At 39.2% G+C, this 10900-nt stretch overlaps 1 long non-coding RNA gene across 1 annotated transcript; it reads right to left on the bottom strand.

Annotated features, from left to right (window-relative positions):
• Positions 1-4932: 4932 nt before the first annotated feature.
• On the bottom strand, positions 4933-6774 carry LOC135297048 (uncharacterized). The gene is made up of 3 exons (XR_010359066.1): positions 6626-6774; positions 5750-5860; positions 4933-5054 (listed from the first exon to the last, which is right to left on the bottom strand). It is a non-coding gene; the product is annotated as an uncharacterized LOC135297048 (long non-coding RNA).
• Between the last annotated feature and the right edge of the window lie 4126 nt (positions 6775-10900).

The following is a 10900-nucleotide window of genomic DNA, read 5'->3' as shown; positions in this document are numbered from 1 at the left end:
AGATCTATCCTGTTTTTGAAAAAATCATTCTTTGGGCCCTGTTCCTTTAGAAACATATTTTTGCCAAGAGTTTTGTTTTGGCCTGCATGACCGCATTTTAAATTAAAAGATGAGGATACTTGACTCCTCCGTGAATATTTAAAAGTTGTAAATAATGATTGTGATGTAAAGAAAACTTGTATCCCCTTATTTTAATGGTAGATCATTCATCTCTCTGTCAGTTTGATAAATTAACTCAGAGTATAAATATCTGTTCTTATGTAATTGTAATGCTTTTTTTATTTCTCCCTCCTCTGCCCCATTTTCTACTCCCCAATTTCAGTAATCTTTTTAGCAGGACAAGCTATTCAGCCTTTTGCCAAAGCCAATAGATCCAAGTCTCTTGCTTAATCCTTTCCTTTTCCCATTTTTGAGGAGTGGATCTGGGACACTGTTGCTTGCTCTGTCACAGCAGATTGCTGCCAGAATTGACTGTGACTCCAGAAATATCAGCCAGTTCACAGGGACTAAGTTTTATTCAAATCCTCATGCCCCCGAGATCTCAGCCAGCTTTTACCTATCTTGAAGACTAAGCAAGGGGAAAAAAATGTCGCTGTTCAAATACAAGGCATGTAATTGGCAGTAGCCAGCAACAACTTCCTGCTGCTAAAAATATTTTGCTGTATTTCATTTTCCTAGCATTAGCTAGTCAGCAGTCTGTTCTGAAAAACAGCATTTTAAATGGCACATGAAAACTCAGCTATTTGAAACAGTGAGTGAACAGCAGTTTTTCCTAGTGCCCTAAGCTCCCTAATTACTGCAAATTAAATTGAAACAGGTGTGTTCAGAGGCAGCTGAGCTAACATTGCCTTGGCCCAATTCTAATTGCAATCCCTGACAAGTGAAGTAGTGGCATTTTAGGGATAATGCATCACTTTTGCCCTATTTTCTGTTCTTCCTGAGCTCCTATCAGGAGGCTTTTGGAACCACTAATACAAGGTGGCAGCTCATTTTGGTGACAAGTGCATTCACATGGGAAAGTGGTGGGTTTCTGGCAAGGTGGCTTTTAACAGGGTCAGAGAATAGTGTAAAACAGTTGAAGAAATATAATGAAGGGAATAGAAAATATTACCAAGCCAAACCCAGCTCTTTTGATTGCTTTTGCAATGTCAATAATTGCAAATACAGAGGATACAGGGTTTGGCTTAGTTCCTTTGTTATAGGTTGAGAAGGAATTACAAATGTCATGATATCCTTAGAAAACAGTAAGTCCCCAGTTTACATCTATTTTCTTCCATCTTCTTGGCTTGTAAGCAAAATGCCAACCAATCAGGAGATGCTTTGTGACATAACACTGGAAATACATTAGGTATATGCTGTAACAGAGTCCCAAATCTCAGAGGTTTTGAGGTCGCCTTTGGGATGTTGGAGAACTCAATAGTTTTCCTTCAGTCTCCAGGAAGTGAGGACAGTGGGACTCGCCTGTTCCTTTAGCTGAAGATGGTGTGGCTGTGTCCCAGATGGTGGCAAGCTCATACTGGACAAACAGATTGAAGTGTAGCCCAGAAAAATTTGGGTTGCTGGTTGGTGTTGAGAAGCAGCCAGAGGCAATATTAGTCCTTGAAGACAGTGGGCCTGCTGTTAGATCTCTAGTCAAATGAAAACCTTGATAGTCGAAAATTATCCCAGCTGTTTTTGACAGCATGTTTCAGAAGTAATTCAGTCAGCTTTTTGACTGATTGGCCTCTTTTTTTAACCTGGCCCTTTCTTACTACCATTTAAAAAAAATAGTTTTTAATTTAACACTGGTAATAGGATAAGGGTTTATTTGCCAAAAGGGCTTCTCTGCAATGCTTATGGCACTGCAGCTCCAGGATCTGCCTGTTGTTTTCTGGGTAGAGTTTAAAGTGCTCCTTAGAGACTTGAAGAATCAAAAATACTTCCCTTTTGACTAAATGGTTGCCTGTTGTTGGGAAAAACTTCCTGTAGCAGGTGCCAGGGCATACAGAGCCCTGAACTGGTATTTCTTACCAGCTGAATTTAGATTCAGATGAAGAATGCAACCTTTCTGGTTCATACCTAATGTTTCACTCCTGATCATACAAAAATGTTAATGCAAAAGATGCCCTTTTGGGAAGAATCAACTTCAGGTGCTTGTGCTTTCCTTTTTCTGTTTTTGGTTTTGTTTTTTTTTTTTTTTTATTTTCCTTTTGTACATGAGCTTTGTCATGTTTCTGTCCTGTTTAAAGATACAGTCCTAAACAGCATTTTGAGGAAGAGATTGCAAAATTTAATTGCTGAGCCTGGATCTGTACCACTTGAGCCACTGAAGATATGAGAACATAAACTAGAAAGAGGACAGCTCCTGCCTCCAGAAGAGCCAGGAGCAATTAGCTGGCAATGCTGGTTTATGTTCTTACTATAACTCTTTTCAGGTAATTTTTTTGTTTCCTTTCAAAGTTAGATAAGAATTTGACTTTAAAATACAAACTTTTAAAACTATTTAAAATGTAACTGGAATAACTAAGTCCTTTCAGATTGATTTTTTTTTTTGAAGCTTGGTTCTGTTTTGGTGAAATACACAATTCAGTAGGCAAAAGAAAACTCATTTAATAAAGTCTTTAAGTCTTGGGCTCAGTTACTGTGTTCCATAGTGCTTCAGAAACAAAGCAGTATTGTTTGGACCTTTATTCTGTCTTCTTTTCTGACACTACACTCTTGTAGTTCAGATGTTTAAAATTTGTGAATAGATCATTGCTGTGAATGTGGGTACCTTCTCAGTAATTCATGTGCTTGTATAGATATATAAAGTCAGAGAACAAATATGCAGAAACTGGGTGAACAGTGTGGGAAGCCAGAAGTCATTGGCAACATAATTTTGACATTAAAGCAAGAAATTCTCTACTTAAGTAATCTCTTCTCATGTTAGATCTTTCACTGCTTTTTTAGTAAATAATTTTTAAAGCCATTTAAAAAGTCTCTACAGATGAAGTGAGCCAAGTGGGTGAAAGTAGCTTGCATTTATAACGATGAGATCCAGATGGCAAAACAAAGAAATGGAAACCTAGTGGACAATATTAGAATAAAATTTGTTAAGACATAGATGGAGGAAAGTGGATATGAATTTACTTTGCAGTTGACACACATTCTAGATCAGCTGTGAAGATTGTTTGGGAGATCATAGAAGAGAAACCTGTTCCATGAGTTTTCCAGCTTGACTGAACCTTCATTTAAGATGCATCTGGTTAAGGGTGCTCTGGAGAAAGGAAATAATAATTACCAATTCAGTTTCCTACTTTTGTTTCTTTTCCATATCCTCCTCCACTGTGTGAACCTGGTGTCACTACTCAGAAGAGAAACTAGCAGTTCTATTTTCAATATCATATCTGGTTAAGTGTTTCTCTGCACACTGCACTGGGACTTAGCACCCAGCTGTGCCTTTGAGCTCTGTGTTTACTGAATAGATTAAAAAAAATCGTAATTTAGAACAGCCAGTGGTGTAAATCCAGCAAGGTTTCTTATTCCCCAGAGCATGGCATTGAGCCTGAGTACCATACCAAACCTGCTGTCATCAAGGTAAGTTTTGTGAGCTTGAAGGACAGAAATTCCATTCTTCTATTAAGTATGTGAGGGCTGTAGGCACTGCTCTGGTGAGGAGGCATCTAAAATCTTCTGTAGGTTCAGTGTGTGAATATGTAGGATCCTTTAAAAATGCAAGGAAAAGTTGGTATCTCCTTATTAAGTGCTTCAAAAAAGTTGTGTAGTGAGAGTTAAACATTACTCTTGAACCATTAATTGCTAATGACAAGGAATTTGTCATTTGTCGTGATTCCAGACAACAAAACCAATAAGGCTTTGTAACCTGTGTCTCAATACACAAAGGAGAGTGTATTGAGAAATACAAAAAATACAAAATAGACCCAGTGATGTTGTGGTGTCAGTTCCATTAGAGTTGGTTTGTTCTGTTACCCCTACCTGTTAAATGGTTCAGTCCTGGTATTCCCCTTCCTCTCCTGGTAACCCCTCCCCATATGTGAGAGCTGTCAGTTGGTTGTCTCCTCCCCTGTTTCCCTGGATACTTTCTGTGAGCCCTTCCCGGAGCTCCTGTCTGTCACCCACTGACCCCTCCCCTTTCTCCAGAAAGTTCTCCCCTCGGCAGTGGGTGACTGGATCAGGAACAAGAGTCCCTCCTTCCTACCTTCCCTATTCGCTAGCCAGTGTGTCCCTCACAAGTGTGGTCCCTCTTAAGTTCTCCCTCATTGGTTATTGTATTGTCCCAACCCCATTGTTCCACCCCCTTTATATACCGTTGTATTTCCTTGCACCTGGTCTTTTCTCGACTGGCTCTCCTGGAGACAATAAACCTCTGGACTGTGCCCCCGAAAGGAGTCCCTGTTTCCTTCACTTGTTTTACGTCTCTGCTGCCTACCGCTGCCTCCTGCTGAGGCACTCCCCGGACGCCCCCGGTGCATCTGGGCAGTGCTCCCCGCTGTCAGCTGCTGTGCCACAGCTCAGCCAGTGCGGAGTCCTCCCCTAGCCGGGGGAGTAGAGAACTTAGACAGTGAGTGTACTTAGTGAGTGTACTTAGAACTTTCCACTACTTCAAAGGGCCAGTATTTCTTGGTTGGTGAATATTTTACCCTGCTTCTTAAAAGTAGTTACTATGTTAAATTAAATGCAAGTAATGAAGCAGTAATAATCTAATAGTCTGCAACCCCTAATGAAAGCATGGAAGAATTAATTGCTTGCTTGTGCTCTCTTGTTTGGTTAAAGCTGTTTGTCACCACAAACAATGTACAGTGATAGGCATCAAGTATGTCAGATCATAGCTGAATCAAGCAAGCCATCAAGATCTTACATCATGTATACAGTAGAAAATTTATAAAAATACGACTTCTGCTGCTTCTTGACTTTTAAAATATGCAGAAATTAATCAGACTGCAAGCATTACCTGCTGTCATAGTTGATCTTAGTAGAAAAAAAGTTTTCTGGGGCATGTTCCAGCCGAATGCTGATATTCAAGCATGTGAATATGAACTCTGCTGCTTTAGAGCCTGTGGTTCCCACTGATGGATCTGTGTAGAAAGCCTGGCTTCAAAGATGGAGTTTGTTTTGTTTGAGTTTGGAGGATTTGGGGTAAAGTTCTTAATGTAGCCAAGATGTTGGAGGAGCAGCCAAAATAATTACGAATCTTAGTCACACTAGTATGCCAGAATTGCCAAGGGAGTGATTTAATGCTTCCCGATTAATAAGAATAAGATAATGAGAGTGCTAACCATGCTCCCCTTCCATAGTTTCCATTGATAATCTCCAGTTCACATAAGGTATGTTTATGTATCATAGGAGAGTGTCTCTTTTGTGTTCATCTTTATGAAGTGGAAGTTGGAATAACTTGCAGGTTAATGCAATGTATAATTCAGGCAACTAATTTCATCTACTCTTAAAACAGAGCTTTCCTTCATTGTCTTTGCACTGCAGAAATAGTAGTGGCTGGCTCATGACCTTCTGGGCAAGAAGTATGGCATTTTCATCACTAGGATTTTTCCAAATACAAGGTAATTAAGTCATGTTTACCCATAGATCCATTTTGACTGAAGCTTTGAGCCTGCTTTTTTCAGAGTAATTAATGTTTTTCACTGTTTCCACTGAACAGGTTACACTCTCAGTTGGCTAAATAAATGGTCAGTGAGGAACTCACTGTGTGAGAGTTCAGAAATGGAATTAAACCTTTCTTTGGTTTGCAACAGAGTATTTTTCAGTTAGGACTTACAGTTTACTGTGAGATTTACAGGACTGACTGCCCCCTTTCCTTCCCCACTGGTTTGGGAAGGGAGAGGAAGCTTGTTCAGAAGTAGGTTCCTTCTCCTTTCAGGCAGTCAGCCTGCAGAGAAACATTTCATTTCATGACCCATCACATCAGATTTACAATTGGAACCATACAGATTTTTGTACTGTGGCCACCTCCAGCATGTACAGAGGTGGTGTGGAGTGCTACATGCTAATTTAACATAATTTCTTGAGAAATTAACTGTATGGCAAATAGTGCTGACAGTATTTATAATAATATATTAATATGTTTTTTTGGAAACAATGTGGCCCCTGCTTCTGTTTGGATTTGTAATTTAGCATGAATCATAACCAGAAGTCACAACTGTGCTGGTGAAAAGAATGGATATTAATATTGGAAGTGCCAGGGCAGATTTTGTGTATTGAAAGCTGACAAAAAAGACAATTTGCAGAGGTTTCAGTAAGTGCATCATTAAATCATCCTTGGCTCCTTCTCAGTTGTTTTTTGGGTTTTTTTTTCTAATGATGCTTCTCTAAGCAAATATATAAACATGTCACTGAAGGTGACTTTATTGGAAGAACTAGATTTTTTCCTCACTAAGGCAATACATTTTTTCTGAAGATGTCAAACTGATTAATGCCAGACTGCATGGAATTACTGAGTGAAATCCTCAAGATGTTTTAGTGGTTTTATAGCACAACTCGGTTGTCAATGTTTTTGTATATATGAAAATATTTAGCAGCTTTATTGACCAGATAGATGATGGTACGTGAATTTCACATTTTATATAAAGGCCCTTGGTTTCATATTTGCAGTTAGGGGTTTAACATTCAGTTGAAACAGCAGTCAAGTGATTACCTTCATAATTTCTGTAATGTCATGAGAAGGGAGAGCCTTGTGTCATGCTTCACTCCACCAGCTCTGAATATTTGGTTTTCCTGAAGTCATTTTTGGACCCAGCAAGTGTCAAGCCTGGAATTGCCTGTAGTCCTGCTGGCCTCAGCAGCTCCCCCCATGGCTCACAATGGGACTTAGATCAGATCTCCTGGTGACAAAAGCAAGTTCCATCCTCATAGTGGAACCCCCTTATTATGTTTGGCATGAGCAGCACTGAGAAATGTACATACTGTATAAATTCTCTTCTTGAAGTACTACCAGTACTTTGGTTAAGCCACTGTAAAATTACTGGTATGCATTTGTTCATAGTTTAGAAAATACTGTTTTCATTACAGTAAACTAATATAAACATCAGCAATATTGCTATCAAACAAATTAGTTCTCATATGAAATGTATGGTAAGTAAATTTGTTATGTAGCTGAATACAGTGTTATTTAATGGAACTTGGTTTGGTGCCAAGCAAACATATGGATCTTTAAATGCATTTCCCTTGGGGCTGTGTTGAAATCATTCCCCAATAACATGGGCTGAATTCCCTTCCAGATTTGCAGGCTGGCTGCCCTTATTATTTGAGATTTGAAATGCAGCTAATGGTGCAACAATTTCTGTTTTGTCAGTTTGGGGTGGTTTTTTTTTTAAGTTTGCTTCACTAAAGTTTTTCTTCTCTCACTCCCTCCCAGTGACCCTCCTTTCACCATGAAAAAGTTTTGTTTTATCTTCAAAAGCCACAAACGTTCTTGATTCCTTTGGGGATTCTTGTCTTCATTTCTCTTCTAGTTCTTTCCTTTTACCAGGGAAAATTGATATAAGGGGAGATAAATGGAAGACAGAGTAATACAGATAAATATTCTTGTCTTTGCATCTTTACAATAATTAAAATTATTACTTTAGGAATATATGTATTTTGGAAAAAAATATTTTTTCAGAAAATACTGGATTTTCTTTTTTTTAGTTGTGATAGTCTGTGTTCTTTAACAGGAAGTGGTATTAACAAAACTGCTTCAGCCATCATATTTTTAACCACAGGATTTTAATGGGCTGCCACAACAGGGTACATTACACTTGCAGCAGAAGTTATAGCATCGATCGTCATCTATGATCTTGCTATTGTGTGTACTTGCTTTTCTTGCTGGATGTAGTAGTATTTTAAATCATTCCCTTCTTGTAGTGAAACTTGTGTCAAAACTTGGTGCCGTGTTCCTCCATAGCAGTCACTATTAAAGTAGGTTTTAAAAATTACTGTAATTACCTCAAGTAATTTAAGTTTAACTCACTGCACTTTCTTTAAAACCTTCCCTTTGTACTTAATCAAATGCTGAAGTGGTGCTAAGAAGAATGGGTTTCATTTGACTTTGTCAATTTCCCTCCAGTGCCACAACCACAAGTGAGTGTGTTATAATGATTTACTTGGATATCTGTATGTGCCAATGTCTCTTGTAGTCAAAACCATGTTTGGCTTACTGAGACAACTAAATGGCACAAATTGTGTTCCTAGATTTTTGCCGGCCTGTCAGGTCTGCTGACACGCAGAACTTTCAGGCATTCAAAAGCAGCTTAATATCCAGCTCCAGGCACTGGATGGAGACCACCTTAGAGGGACTTGGTTTTAGGAGAGCAGCAGGGAAATAAAATGCTCTTTCAATAAATAATTAGGACATGTTAGTTCTATACAGAGCAGAGTTGTCAGTGCCAGTTCCTTCTGTAAATTGGTGGAGCTCATTTAGGACCAGTTGAACTGTGCCAAAATGCATCAGGCAATGTCCTTACATGAGTGGAGTTACTGGGGGCTTGGCTCCATGTCATCTGAGGATCTGTTTCTCCTGGATAGTACAGATGATGTCAAAAAGCTCAGTAGTATGCTTTTAATTATTATTTTCTTAGAAGCCTCAAAAAAATGTAGGTGAAATGGTGACATAATGCTGACAGCTGGAGAGAGAGAGCTTGTGTTCAAATTCATATAGCCACTACTGGCAAGCTGAAAGATGTTCTAACTCCCTTAAAAACAGAGTTAGGGGCTAATTATAGACCCCCTGATGTAATGAGAACATTCTGACCCACCATTATAGTCCTAATCATAGTAATCATAGTTGTAAGTCTGGTAAATCAAAAAGTCTGTTTTTCTTACTTTTTGCATACAGATTCCATTTCAGAATAACATTTTGCATTATTTCAGGGAAGTTGCAGGGCTCTGAGAGTGATTAAAGTTAGTCATTAGCAGCCTGACTTGTAACCCACCCAAAGGCTGCTTATAATAGTATTGCTTCATTTTGTTACTTGTCTTGAAAATTCCTTAGCTGGAGGTGAGATGTGGTCTAGGGAACCTGAAGTGTTAGACTGAAAAATCAGAGTTTTGTGCTGCTAATATAGCCTGCTGTCTACTTTGTTAAAATCTTGGTGGGAAGGGGAAAATGAGGAGTGAGGGCAGCCTTGGGGGCATTGAGTCCTGTGTCGAGTGTGGAGCAGTATCTGTACTGCAGCACTGTGCTCTGTGGGGCACTGTCCAGAGCAGGATCCACAACACAGGAATCTGTGCAGGTCTGTGACTTCACTGTGTAAATCCAAGCTCAGTCATCATGTGTTTGATGGCACATGGACTTTGTGCACTGTTTTTACCAAATAAGTGCACCAAGTCTGGCACCTTAAACCCATGTTTTTGCAAGAGAGCTTTGGTCTCAGAACAGTTGACTGAAACTGTTTCAAGGCAAACCAAAAATTTCAGTGTAGTCTGTACTGGCAAAGATCATTTAAGCTGAATTATTCAGCTGCTCACCCTAGGTTCCCTTTGGTTCTATCTGGGAAGAGTTATCTAGTCCCTTCCCGAAGTGTTTTCTGCTTGGAGCCCAGGTCTCTGCATGGCTGTTTTGTGTGAGCAGTGTTTTGGACTCGGAGTAGAACTAAGAGTGGAAGGGCAGGAGCCAAACACTCAAGAAGCTTCTTCTGCCTGCAGGGGCAGGATTGGCACATGGATGACCAACATGTAAGTTCAGCATCAGAGTAAGTTAGCCTGTTAACATACTTTGAGTTTGAGTGGCTGTAAGTAGGTGGTGATCTTGCCCATTCACTCAGAGATAAGCTGGGCTTTCCTTGCACAGCCTTGCACAGATGCAGAAACAAAACCTCTAGGTCTTGAGTGTGTTTGGATCTGATGTTGCAACCTGAGACCTGAGGTACACTGAGAGGTGAGCTGTCATAGCAATACACATGGATGAAAAACAGGATCCTACAGGATTTGACCTTCTTGGAAGACAAATTACATGTACTATTGTTTTGTTTTGTTTTGTGGGTTGGTTTGGGGGTTTTTGTTGGTTTGGTTTTTTGTTTGTTTGTTTGTTTTATAGGATCAAAAGCAGTGAATAATGTGGGGAGCCAGAATAGTGTTGGAAGTTGGCAGTCAGCGTCTTGGGAATCATATATCAGAGATACCAGGCATGATGCAATCTAATGAGATGTTCTTGGAGGGGGTGAGGTAGGACAGCCCAGATGGTGAATAACCTTCAGAGGAAAGGCTCTGGGAGACATAACCACATTTCAGAGAAGATGTAATACTTAAGGGGCAAGAGGGGCAATAGAAAATGTCAGAAGCTTTTGAGAGGGCCAGGAGGTTATGATCTTTTTCTTAGCCACCACTTGGAGATAAGCTTCTCTTTAGGAAAGAATCAGAAATATTTAAAATGTATGTGATGTGCACTAAATAAAGTGCATTTTCTGCTGATCCCTCAGCCAAATTCTGACCAAACATGGTCAGAAGCTTTTCAAAGCTTTGTAATCTTTCAAATTATAAATCAGTGTTTTTACACTGTATTAAACACCCAGCCTTTGTGATAAGACACCAGATAAAAGATGAGAAGCCAGCAAATACTTCTTGCTAATAATTTCAGAAGTTCTTCATTCTTTCCCAAAAGACTAAAAAAATTGATTTCCAAATTCTGTTCAACTGGTATGGATAACTGCTGCTTTGGATATATAGGGTATAATTCTTTGGGGAAAGGTTGGGAAGTTTGGAAAGAAAAAGACACTTGAAAGTATGTTAGTTTAGCAAAGTGAAACAAAAGATACACTGTAAAAAAAAAAACCTGCTCTGTTTAGTTGCTCTGTCCCAAATAATATATAGAAAGTAAGCCAGCTGCATAATGGAATAATTGCAAAGCTAAAAACTTTTGTCATTCTATTGCAAATGTCATGATTTTGTGATGTATTTCATAAAGCTGTAGCTCATTTAAAGTCATGACTGTGAG

This window comes from Passer domesticus, chromosome 3, assembly GCF_036417665.1.
Source record: "Passer domesticus isolate bPasDom1 chromosome 3, bPasDom1.hap1, whole genome shotgun sequence".
Lineage (NCBI taxonomy): Eukaryota > Metazoa > Chordata > Aves > Passeriformes > Passeridae > Passer > Passer domesticus.
This window is presented reverse-complemented; position numbering and strand designations above follow the sequence as displayed.